Genomic DNA, 13,568 nt, shown 5'->3' with positions numbered 1-13,568 from the left:
AAATATTACAAAAAGTTATTCTGAAAATCACGCACACAATTCCACAAATTGTATACTAATTATATGTACAGTACAGACCAAAAGTTTGGACACACCTTCTCATTTAAAGATTGTGGAATTATATACTTAACAAAAAAGTGTGAAACAACTGAAAATATGTCTTATATTCTAGGTTATTCAAAGAAGCCACCTTTTGCTTTGATGACTGCTTTGCACACTCTTGGCATTCTCTTGATGAGCTTGAAGAGGTAGTCACCGGACATGGTCTTCCAACAATCTTGAAGGAGTTCCCAGAGATGTTTAGCACTTGTTGGTCCTTTTGCTTTCACTCTGCGGTCCAGCTCACCCCAAACCATCTCAATTGGGTTCAGGTCTGGTGACTGTGGAGGCCAGGTCATCTGGCGTAGCACCCCATCACTCTCTCATTCTTGGTCAAATAGCCCTTACATAGCCTGGAGGTGTGTTTGGGGTCATTGTCCTATTGAAAAATAAATGATGGTCCAACTAAACGCAAACCGGAGGGAATAGCATACCGCTGCAAGATGCTGTGGTAGCCATGCTGGTTCAGTATGCCTTCAATTTTGAATAAATCCCCAACAGTGTCACCAGCAAAGCACCCCCACACCATCACACCTCCTCCTCCATGCTTCACGGTGGGAACCAGGCATGTAGAGTCCATCCGTTCACCTTTTCTGCGTCGCACAAAGACACGGTTGTTGGAATCAAAGATCTCAAATTTGGACTCATCAGACCAAAGCACAGATTTCCACTGGTCTAATGTCCATTCCTTGTGTTCTTTAGCCCAAACAAGTCTCTTCTGCTTGTTGCCTGTCCTTAGCAGTGGTTTCCCAGCAGCTATTTTTCCATGAAGGCCTGCTGCACAAAGTCTCCTCTTAACAGTTGTTGTAGACATGTGTCTGCTGCTAGAACTCTGTGTGGCATTGACCTGGTCTCTAATCTGAGCTGCTGTTAACTAGAGATGAGCGGTGTTAGACTAGAACTGTTCGCCAATCTCAAATTCGAGCTGTTTTGGGCGGTGTTCGAGTTGTTCGACGAACCCGAATGATTTGCTAAAAATTCGGCTGTTCGAGGTTATGTTCGATAACTGTTCGTGCACCAAAAGCGTGTCCTGCATGTGTGGCGCTATTTAGAGCACCAATCATGCAGGGATTGTCTGCCACTCACTGTAATGCCACAGCCATGGTGGTTGTGTCATTACAGTGATTGCCCAAATCGATGGGAACAGTGCTCACAGTGAAACATGAAAAGCCGGCAATTCAGCAGCGGCATACACCGGTGCCCGACAATTTAGAACAGAAAGAATAGAGAATCACACATAGATTAGATAGATAGAAACATGTCAGTCACATATATATGAAGTACAGTGACAGTGTTGCTTACTGTACTTGTCATTTAGTGTAAAGGATTTATTAAAAAAATAATAGTGTTTTCATGCACCGTCTCTTTAAAAAAGCCGGCCGGCATTTCAGCAGCAGTACCCGACAATATAGAATAGAAGGAATAGAGAATCACACATAGATTAGATAGATAGAAACATGTCAGTCACAAATATATGAAGTACAGTGACAGTGTTGCTTACTGTACTTGTCATTTAGTGTAAAGGATTTATTAAAAAAAATAATAGTGTTTTCATGCACCGTCTCTTTAAAAAAGCCGGCCGGCATTTCAGCAGTGGTACCCGACAATTTAGAATAGAAGGAATAGAGAATCACACATAGATTAGATAGATAGAAGCATGTCAGTCACATATATATGAAGTACAGTGACAGTGTTGATTACTGTACTTGTCATTTAGTGTTAAAATAAAGGATTTATTTAAAAAAAATTTGGCGTGGGGTTCCCCATAATTTTAGGCTCTGGCGGAGGTTAAGCAGACGGCTGGGGCAGATGTTTGAAGCCTGGGAAGGGGGTAATACCCACGGAACTTCCCAGGCTACTAATATCAGCCCCCCGCTGAATACCTAGCCTTTACTAGCTATTAAAATGGGGGACTATCCAAAAAAAATGACGTGGGGTACCCCCTATTTTAATAGTTAGCAAAGGCTAGGCAGACAGCTGGGGGCTGATATTAATAGCCCAGGAAGGGTGCCATGAATATTGGCCCCCTCCCAGGCTAGAAACACCAGCCGGCAGCCGCCCCAGAAATGGCGCATCAATAGGATGCGCCAATTCTGGCACTTAGCCTCGCTCTTCCCACTGCCCTGTAGCGGTGGCAGTGGGGTAATAGGGCTGGGGTTGATGTCAGTTTATAATGCAAGCTGACATCAAGCCCAGGTTAGTAATGGAGAGGCGTCTATAAGACACCCCCATTACTAACCCCATAGTCAAAGTTAAAAAAAAACACAAACACCCAGAATAAAGTCCTTTAATTAAAATAAAGACACAATTCTTTATTGTTCTAAATTAAACCATACTTACCATCACGCCCATTCCAGCTGAAGCCAATGTCTTCTGCAATAAAAATAAAATAATAAAGCAACATCATCCTTACCTTTCCATGGTTCCCACGACGGCTTCAGCTCTGCTACATTCACATAACAGGCTGGATCGCAGCAGAACGCTGCCATCCAGCTTGCCATGCGGCACACACTGAGAAGCGCAGGCATGCTTGCGCTCCTCAGTGTCTCGCTGTGACGGCATAAAGATGAGCCGAGTTCATGTCCAATGAACTCGGCTCACCTCAGGCACGTCACTGACAGCGTGGGAAAATTCTCCTGCACTCAGCGCTTCAGCGTGAGAATTCTCCCACGCTGTCAGTGACGTGCATGAAGTGAGCTGAGCTCATTGGACATGAGCTCACCTCATGCACGTCACTGACAGCGTGGGAGAATTCTCACGCTGAAGCGCTGAGTGCAGGAGAATTTTTCCACGCTGTCTGTGACGTGCATGAGGAGAGCTGAGTTCATTGGACATGAACTCGGCTCATCTGGATGCCGTCACAGTAAGACACTGAGGAGCGCAAGCAAGCCTGCGCTTGTCAGTGTCTGCGGGATGACAGGCTGGATGGCAGCTTTCTGCTGCGGTCCAGCCTGTCATCTCGATGTAGCAGAGCTGAAGCTGTCCTGGGAACCATGGAAAGGTAAGGATGAGGTTGCTTTATTATTTTTCTTTTATTGCAGGAGATCGTTGGCTTCAGCTGGAATGGGCATGATGGTAAGTATGGTTGAATTTAGAACAATAAAGAATTGTGTGTTTATTTCAATTAAAGGACTTTTTTCTGGGTGTTGTGTTTTTTTTAAATACTTTACTAGAAATTCATGGTGGTCATGTCTAATATTGGCGAGACCCCATGAATTTCGGGCTTAGGGCCAGCTGATAATGCCAAGCTGGCCCTAACCCCTTTATTACCCAGTGAGCCACCGCACCAGGGCCCTGGATGAGTTGGGTACAGAGCCAGAAGATGGCTCTTCTATGAACGCGCCAGTTTCCGGGGTGGCTGCGGACTGCAATTTGCAGCGAGGGGTGCCCAGAAAGCTTGGGTCTTCCTGCGCTGCGCATTCTAGCCCCCAGCTGCCTAGTTGTACCTGGCTGGACACAAAAATAGGGCGAAGCCCCACGTCAATTTTTTTTTAATTATTTCATGAATTTCCTGAAATAATTTCAAAAAATTGACGTGGGGCTTCACACTATATTTGTGTCCAGCCAGGTACAGCAGGCAGGAACGGGCTGCCCCCAACCACCAGCTGCCTATTTGTACCTGGCCGGACACAACAATATAGGGAAGGCCTTTTTTTCTTAATTATTTCATGAATTTCATGAAATAATTAAAAAAAAAATACGTGGGGCTTCGCCCTATTTTTGTGTCCAGCCAGGTACAACTAGGCAGCTGGGGGCTGGAATCTGCAGCGCAGGGAGGCCCAAGCTTTCTGGGCCCCCTCCCGCTGCAAATTGCAGTCTGCAGTCACCCCAGAAAATGGCGCGTCCATAGAAGTTCCATCTTCTGGCGCTGCACCCAACTCATCCAGGGCCCTGGTGCGGTGGCTCACTGGGTAATAAAGGGGTTAGGGCCAGCTTGGTATAATCAGCTGGCCCTAAGCCCGAAATTCATGGGGTCACGCCAATATTAGACATGACCGCCATGAATTTCTAGTAAAGTATTTAAAAAAAAACACAACACCCAGAATAAAGTCCTTTAATTGAAATAAACACACAATTCTTTATTGTTCTAAATTAAACCATACTTACCATCATGCCCATTCCAGCTGAAGCCAACGATCTCCTGCAATAAAAGTAAAATAATAAAGCAACATCATCCTTACCTTTCCATGGTTCCCACGACAGCTTCAGCTCTGCTACATCGAGATAACAGGCTGGACCGCAGCAGAAAGCTGCCATCCAGCCTGTCATCCCGCAGACACTGAGAAGCGCAGGCATGCTTGCGCTCCTCAGTGTCTTGCTGTGACGGCATCCAGATGAGCCGAGTTCATGTCCAATGAAATCGGCTCACCTCATGCACGTCACTGACAGCGTGGGAAAATTCTCCTGCACTCAGCGCTTCAGCGTGAGAATTCTCCCACGCTGTCAGTGACGTACATCAGGTGAGCTGAGATCATTGAACATGAGCCCACCTCATGCATGTCACAGACAGCGTGGGAAAATTCTCCAGCACTCAGCGCTTCAGCGTGAGAATTCTCCCACGCTGTCAGTGACGTACATCAGGTGAGCTGAGTTCATTGGACATGAGCTCACCTCATGCACGTCACTGACAGCGTGGGAAACTTCTCACGTTGAAGCGCTGAGTGCAGGAGAATTTTCCCACTCTGTCAGTGACGTGCATGAGGTGAGCTGAGTTCTTTGGACATGAACTCACCTCATGCACGTCACTGACAGCGTGGGAAAATTCTCACGTTGAAGCGCTGAGTGCAGGAGAATTTTCTCACGCTGTCAGTGACGTACATGAGGTGAGCTGAGTTCATTGGACATGAGCTCACCTTATGCACGTCACTGACAGCGTGGGACAATTCTCACGCGAAGCGCTGAGTGCAGGAGAATTTTCCCACGCTGTCAGTGACGTGCATGAGGTGAGCTGAGTTCATTGGACATGACCTCGGCTCATCAGGATGCCGTCACAGCCTGACACTGAGGAGCGCAAGCATGCCTGCGCTTCTCAGTGTCTGCGGGATGACAGGCTGGATGGCAGCTTTCTTCTACGGTCCAGCCTGTCATCTCCATGTAGCAGAGCAGGAGCTGTCCTGGGAACCATCGAAAGGTAAGGATGATGTTGCTTTATTATTTTTCTTTTATTGCAGGAGATCGTTGGCTTCAGCTGGAATGGGCACAGAGTGCTGTATCCAAGCATATTAAGGGAAAGTTTAGTGGAAGGAAAAAGTGTGGTAGGAAAATCAGCAGCCTTGAAAGGATTGTTAAGAAAAGGTCATTCAAAAATTTGGGGGAGATTCACAAGGAGTGGATTGCTGCTGGAGTCATTGCTTCAAGAGCCACCACAAATAGATGTATCCAGGACATGGGCTACATGTGTCGCATTCCTTGGGTCAAGCCACTCATGACCAAGAGACAACTCCAGAAGCGTTTTACCTGGACCAAGGTGAAAAAGACCTGGACTGTTGCTCAGTGTTCCAAGGTATTGTTTTCAGATGAAAGTAAATTTTGCATTTCATTTGGAAATCAAGGTCCCAGAGTGTGGAGGAAGAGTGGAGAGGCACACAATCCAAGCTGCTTGAGGTCTAGTATGAAGTTTCCACAATCAGTGATGGTTTGGGGAGCCATGTGCTGGTGTAGGTCCACTGTGTTTTATCAAGACCAAAGTCAGCGCAGCTGTCTACCTGGAAATTTTAGAGCACTTCATGCTTCACTCTGCCGATGAGCTTTTTGGAGATGGAAATTTCATTCTCCAGCAAGACTTGGCACCTGTCCACACTGCCAAAAGTACCAATACCTGGTTTAAAAACAATAGTATCACTGTGCTTGATTGGCCAGCAAACTTGCCTGACCTCAACCCCATAGAGAATCAATGGGGTATTGTCAAGAGGAAGATGAGAGACACCAGACCCAACAATTCAGACGAGCAGAAGGCTTCTATCAAAGCAACTTGGGCTTCCATAACACCTCAGAAGTGCCACAGGCTGATCGCCTCCAAGCCACGCCGCATTGATGCGGTAATTGATGCAAAAGGAGCCCCGACCAAGTATTGAGTGCATTTACTGAACATACAGTTGAGCTCAAAAGTTTATATACCCCGGAAGAATTTTTCCTTTCTTGACCTTGTTTAAGAGAATATGAATGATAACTAGTGTTGAGCATTCCGATACTGAAATATCGGGTATCGGCCGATATTCGCGGTATCGGAATTCCGATACTTAATTCCGATACTTTTAGAATATCGTATACCGGAATCGGAAGTTCCCATAATGCAATGAGCCAGTTTCATTTTATTCAGCCAATGAGGATCCTAAGCAGTGTGGGCACATCCTGTTAGGCATGTAGGCATGTTAACTAATGGCATGGCTGTGATTGGCTGCTGAAATGATGCACTATAAAAGCCGCCACCGCCATTTTGAGCTCACTCTGCTGTGAATTCAGTTAGGGATAGGACGCTGTTGTTCTGAGGGACAGTTTTAGCTACCTATTTGCTCTATTCTGCTTTACCCAAGCTACTTTATAAATCGCTGTGCCTTGCAGTGCTAGTGCACAGTTCTCTGTGCTGTTCACCGCTGTCTGCAAGGTCTCTGTGTGTGAGTGCAGCTCATGCTGTAGTGTGTGCTTCAGCCAAGTCTGGTTGTAGTGCGCTCAGCGTGCGTCACTGCCTCATACATTGTCCTTTTTTGCTAATTGATAATTTTTCCTGGTTTCTCCTATTAGTGTGGTGGTTCCATCCGTATTTAGCTAAATTGGTTCCAAACACACTATATAGGAGTAGATAGAGAATTTTTTTTTTGTCTTGCAGCGCTAGTGCACAGTGCTCTGCATCTGCACTGTTCACGCCTGTCTGCAAGGTATCTGTGTGTGAGTGCAGCTCACGCTGTAGTGTGTGCTTCAGCCACGTCTGGTTGTAGTGCGCTCAGCATGCGTCACTGCCTCATACATTGTCCTTTTTTGCTAATTGATAATTTTTCCTGATTTCTCCTATTAGTGTGGTGGTTCCATCCGTATTCAGCTAAATTGGTTCCAAACACACTATATAAGAGTAGATAGAGAATTTTTTTTTGTCTTGCAGCGCTAGTGCACAGTGCTCTGCATCTGCACTGTTCATGCCTGTCTGCAAGGTCTCTGTGTGTGAGTGCAGCTCACGCTGTAGTGTGTGCTTCAGCCACGTCTGGTTGTAGTGCACTCAGCTTGCGTCACTGCCTCATACATTGTCCTTTTTTGCTAATTGATCAGTTTTCCTGATTTCTCCTATTAGTGTGCTGGTTCCATTCGTATTCAGCTACATTGGTTCCAAACACACTATATAGGAGTAGATAGAGAAGCCTTTCTGCAGCATTGTGCCCTGCAGCCCCAGCCAGATTAGTATTAGCCTATTTTTTGTAGCCTCATCTATTGCATTGTAGGTTACCTTCCTGCATTGTAATAGCTACAAAAAGTTTGTGATACTATCGGTATTACATCTTTGGGCACATCCAGTGTCTTTTTGTGATAAAAAATACCTAAATAAAGTTCACCAAACACTCTACTTTACAGTTGTGTAGGCCACATCAGCTCATATTAAAGTCTAGTCCACACTTTATAAAATTAGTGTTTCTTATAACTGTTAGTAGCTGTTCAGGAATAAGCACACTAAGCCCTTAGTACTTTTCTGCCTATCTTTATCAGTCTACCAAGATGAAGAAGGCAGGGAGTAAGGCATGTGGTCGTGGGCGTGGGCGTGGAGTTTCTGCAGGGAGAGGACGTGAGGATTCTGTGCCTGCAGGGAGAGGATGTGGGGATTCTGTGCCTGCTGCGGGCACCAGTGACTCAGCATCCCCCAGTTTTACCAGGGAACAGTCCTTTATGCGCAGCTTTGTAGGAGCTAGCTGTACCCCACTGCTGCGGGAGGACCAAATTGAAGCCGTTGTCGGATGGGTGGCAGCTAACGCATCGACTTCTATTAGTTCCAGATCCTCTTAGGTCCTGAGCACTGAAGAGGACCCATCTGTCTCTTCACCACCTGCCAAATTGCCCAGGCAGTCAGAGAGCCCTGGACAGGAGCCATCTCTACTTCTGTTCTCTGAATCTCTTGGCTTGGAAAGAGGGGGCCAGCCAAGCAGAAATCGAGAATTTGAAGAAGAGGTAGTATGCAGTGATGCGCAACCGTTTTGTCTCTCTGAATCTGAAGAGGTGGGTGGGCCAGTGTCTATGGTCAGCAGCACACCTCAGTATGCATTTGATGATGAGACTCAGGTTCCACTTTCTGGTGCATACTGTGCTGTCGAGATTACCCAGGAGAAGCAGTTGTTTGAAGAGGGTTGTGTAGTTGATGAGGTCCTTGATAGTGTTGAGCCACCCCCGTAGTGTTCGAGTTCGGTTCGGTTCGTCGGACACCCGTGTGTTCGCCGAACTGTTCGTTGAACTGTTCGTCGAACACCTTCGAACACCGTTAAAACCAATGGCAGGCAAACAAAAACACATAGAAACACATAGAAAACACCTTCAAAGGTGTCCAAAAGCTGACAAACTGCTCAGAAGACACAACTAACACATGGAAAAGTGACAAGTACATATAGTCATGCGAAAAGAAAAGAGGTGGAGGAGTAAAAGGAGGGGGAGACACAGATATAGGCATGTCATGCCCTTCTAAAATCCAAAAAGTGAGAAGCCGACACGTTCAGTCCGCTCCTGCCCGTGCCACCTCCGCGTCGCCGGGTTTGTGCCAGAGCCGCGGTGAACCCTGACGGCCAGCCCCCCTCTCCCAATACTGGTGCCTGTCCGCTGGTGGGTCGAGCGAGCCCCCCTGTGGTGGAGGCAGCTCTAAGCTTTTTAATTTAAATTGTCTCTCTAATTTGAATGAATACACTTTAAATCCATTTACAAGGATCTATTGGAGGGCAAGTCTCATGCCAGCAGCCGCGTAATTCCAGCTCCAGTAGCGTCCACTAAAGCTGCTGCAGTTAAAACGCTTTTATAAGGATCGAGCTCGGCTGTCCACCGCAAGGCATCCTACTGCCAGTCCCAGCCCCTATGCCTTGGGGTGCCTCCTGATGCTCTTCACTGAGTATCCCGTGGTCCCGAAGCATTTCCTTTGAAAAAATTAAGTGTCCAAACTACAGGTGGTGTAGCTTGCTTAACAGCCGGGATAATCCGCTGACTAGCAGACACTGCTACTAGGCACAAAGTATTTCCTGGGCTAGATGCAGTTAAAAATTTGTAATTAGATACTCTCGTTGGATGCTGAGAAAGCATTCCATAGAGTCTCCTGGCACGCCATATATGATTCTCTTAAAAAGCTTGGGGTAGGGGTCCAGGGGACCCTTTTATAGCCAAAATCACGGCCCTGTATCGCAATACGTCACCTAGGCGGAAGATAAATGGAACTGTAGCACCCTGAGGGCTCGGTTGCTGCAGAGGTATTGCACCTCACCCAGAGGTGTGATATCTCACTCTCAGGTAAGGATGTAGTGTGGATCAGGACCCGAGACCTGCATGCATTACACCACATTGCCGTGGGGCAGGGCGACCAATATGCCGCTGAGATGGGCACGACAGTCCCTGTCCCTGGCTGGAGTGGGGGGAGGGAACACTGAGGAAGGGGAACCCTGTAGTGCAGGAGCAGGGAGGAAGCAGTTCCTGGGTGCATTGAGAAGGGAGTATAAAAGGTGGGCACCATCTTAGTTCAGTGCAGAGAAGTCTGAGCAGAAGTGGCAGGGAGCAGGGGCTCTGCATGAGCTCTGCTCCGGAGGTGGGCCTAGTAACAGAGGCCCAGGCCTGGAAGAGGGAGAAGGAAGGAAGAGGAGCGGAGAAGGCTCCAGGAACGAGGAACGAAGGGATCTCAGGGGTGCGGACGGGCGAGTCGCCACCGCACGCCCGAATCCACCTGCGTGGAGGGGTCAGGCCAAAGGGGGAGACCGGTCCCCGAAATTAGTGGAGGCAGGAAGCGACCCTCAGCTAGAAACAGGAGGCTGTGACATTTTATGTGGTGCAGCCCCTCGCTACACCCGCTAGGAAGGCACCACATAGGGTCAGGGAAACTTGCGCCAAGTTTACCAAGAGGAGGCCCGAGGCAGCCGGACAGAAGGGTTGGTAAGAAAGGCCAGACAAAGGACACACAAAGGGGGTCCTGTGAAGCACTCCAAAGTTATCTGGGAGTTGTCTGAGCCCCTCACCTGGTAAGCACAGTACGACGTGGGCAGCCGTTACCTGCAGACGTGGTCTGGATAATAAGAACTGTGAGTAAAGGCCCTGGACTGCATCACTGACTCCGTGTCATTACTGCTGCTGCCCTGCACCATCACCCCCATCCTCCGCATACATTGCCCTGAGGCTATACTCCTCCCGTGGGGAGTTATGCTACGCTCTGCTGCACCCACAACACCAGCCTCAGCGGTCTGCCCTGGAGCGGCGGTTCACTCTGACCGCAATCCACGGGTGGCGTAGTCGGACATTTAAACATCAAAACCACATAAATAGTTCCGCCACTGGTTTGACCGCCCTGAGCCACGGAACCGGGTTGCCGCCACGGAGACTACAACCACCAGCATCCACCAAAAAGGGTCCGGCTCCGGGTGTCCCAAGGCCCAGGGGGCGCGTCAGAACATTTTCATCACCTTTCACAATCACCAATGGGACAAGGCAGGGATGTTCTCTTTCCCCTCTCTTATACATCTTAGTGACGGAGCACCTGCTCTCATCAATTCGCCATAACCCCAATATTAGGTGGATTGAGGTGGGAGGCACCGAGTACAAGTGCTCTCTATTTGCTGATGATGTCCTAGTATATATCACTCAATCACATATATCCATCCATGCTGTTATGGCTGAAATAGATCACTTTGTTACATGGTCAAATTTTAAAATCAATGCAGCGAAGTCTGAGGCCCTCAATGTCTCCCTCCCCAAATCCATATAGGATTCCATCCAGTCCAACTTTCCCTTTGCCTGGCCCTCACAGGGTATCAAATACTTAGGAATTCCTATTCATAGAGACCTATCCCATCTATGTTATCTTAATTTTGGGCCCTTTATTGAACAACTCCATACAGACCACGGTTGGCAAGTTAGAACTGTAAGATTCACTACGTGAACCACTGGTGTTTTGTGGAAAAGCACATGTACACTGTGTTCCAAATTATTATGCAAAAAGTGTTTAGGAGTGATAAGGGAAGAATTTGTTTGTTTGTCAGTTAAACTCATTGATGATGATGTGTGTCAGGGCTCTTTATATCACTGTAAGCAATTGCAGTCACCTGTGCTAATTAGTTTGGCAGGTGTGTCCAATGAAAGGCAAGACTACTTAAGAAGGCTGTCTCACATTATTAAGCAGCCTACATTTTCTGCCAAAATGGGAAAGAAAAAGGATGTGTCGGCTGCTGAGAAGCAACAAATTGTGGAGTGTTTAGGTCAAGGCATGACTACAATCAACATTGTGCGATGATCAGGATGAAGTGTCTTGGCAATCAAGAAGTATGTAGCTGATTCACAGTACACACGTGTGCGTGCTGATAAGGGCAAATTGAGGACTCTTTCCTACAGGCAATTACGTCAGGTTGAAAGAGCAGCGGCAAAAAAGCCTTGTCATAGCAGCAGACAAGTTTTTGAAGCTGCTTGTGCCTCCAACGTCCCCCGAACAACAAGATGCAGGGTCCTTCAGAGGTTTGCAGCTGTGCGTAAGCCATCCTGTCCACCTCCTATATCCACTGCACACAAGCAGAAACGGCTCCAGTGGGCCAAACAATACATGAAGACTGACTTCAAAACTGTTTTGTTCACGGATGAGTGTCGTGCAACGCTTGATGGTCCAGATGGATAGAGTGGAGGATGGCTAGTTGATGAACACCCCACGCAAACATGGCTACAGCGCCAACAAGGAGGAGGTGGAGTAATGTTTTGGGCTGGAATCATGGGGAGAGAGATTGTCGGCCCCTTCAGGATCCCTGAAGGCGCTAAAGATGAACTCCATAATATATGTGGATTTTCTCAAACAGCACTTCCTGCCATGGTTCAAGAAGAAGAACCGTGTATTTCACAGCAAGATCATTTTTCTGCATGATAATGCACCATCTCATGCTGCACATAAAACATCTGCATCTCTGGCTGATATGGGCATAAAAGGGGACAAACTTATGGTGTGACCCCCATGCTCCCCTGACCTCTACCCCATTCAGAACCTTTGGAGCATCATTAAAAGGAGTGTCTATGATGGCGGGAGGCAGTTCACATCTAAGCAACAGCTCTGGGAGGGTATTCTGTCCTCATGCAAAACAATTGAAGCAGAAACCATCCAAAACCTGACAATTTCAATGGACGAGAGAGTTCAGAAGCTCCTTTCGAACAAGGGGTCCTATGTGAAAATGTAACATCACCTAGAATAAAGTTTTGAGTTGAAAACTGTTTGATTTCAGTTTCTAACAACCTGCTAAAGCTTATAATTTCAAAAATGACCATTTTTTTGGTCTTTATTAAAATGAAAAGTTTGGGGGATCTAAGAGTGTGGTAACCCAGTAGTCATGATTACTTCGAATTCTGACAATATGAGGGTCATGCTGCAGGTAGTGCAGAAAGAAGGCACTTATGTGTCTTGCGCATCTCGGAGCTCCAAAATTATTTTCCGGGCTAGATGCAGCTAAAAATTATTATTTATTTTAAATCTGTTGAAGCTTTAGTATAGATGGCCTAATAGGATCAGTCCTGCACACTGCTACAAAGCCCAAATTATTTTCCAGTCAAGATACAGATAAACATGATTAGTAATTTTAAATCTGGTGGAGCTTATTATAGATGGCCTAATAGAATCAGTGCTGCACACTGCTACAAAGCCCAAATTATTTTCCAGCCAAGATACAGATAAACATGATTAGTAATTTGAAAGCTTAAAACGGTTGTTAGGGTGATTTTAACCAATCATCAAGCTTTTACTCTCCCCAGGATGACACAGGGGTAGAAAAGTCGTTTCGGATCCATGATTTGTTCATCTTTATGAACGTGAGTCTGTCTACATTATCAGTGGAGAGCCGCGTGCGCTTATCTGTCAGCACACCACCAGCAGCGCTGAACACACGTTCAGACAGAACGCTGGCTGCGGGGCATGACAAGATCTCCAAGGCGTAAGTGGCTAGCTCCGGCCATTTATCCAGATTGGAAGCCCAAAAAGAGCAAGGGTCCAGTGACACAGTCGTGGCTTCAGTGTTTACTTGGAGATACTCCTGTACCATCGTCTCTAGGCGTTGACTATGTGTCAGACTTCTTGTCTCCTGTGGCCTTGCAAAGGATGGGCTAAAAAAGTGGTGAAATGATTCCGCAAAATTGATGTTACCACCAGATACTGTGGTTCTGTTACGGTTTGAGTGCTGAACACTTGACGGTCCCACGGTTGGCAAGTTGGAACTGTGAGATTCACTACGTGCACCACTGGTGTTTTGTGGAAAAGCACTTGTAAGATTCTGCAACAGTCTCTGCTG

At 47.0% G+C, this 13,568-nt stretch overlaps 1 protein-coding gene across 1 annotated transcript in view; it reads right to left on the bottom strand.

The window, feature by feature from the left end:
- The window catches only part of LOC141259356 (uncharacterized), a 751,467-nt gene that overhangs the window by 723,490 nt on the left and 14,409 nt on the right, over positions 1-13,568 (bottom strand). The window lies entirely within an intron of this gene.

Source organism: Phyllobates terribilis, unplaced genomic scaffold (genome assembly GCF_046119375.1).
Source record: "Phyllobates terribilis strain yellow unplaced genomic scaffold, ASM4611937v1 Scaffold_3__8_contigs__length_932513732, whole genome shotgun sequence".
NCBI lineage: Eukaryota > Metazoa > Chordata > Amphibia > Anura > Dendrobatidae > Phyllobates > Phyllobates terribilis.
This window is presented reverse-complemented; position numbering and strand designations above follow the sequence as displayed.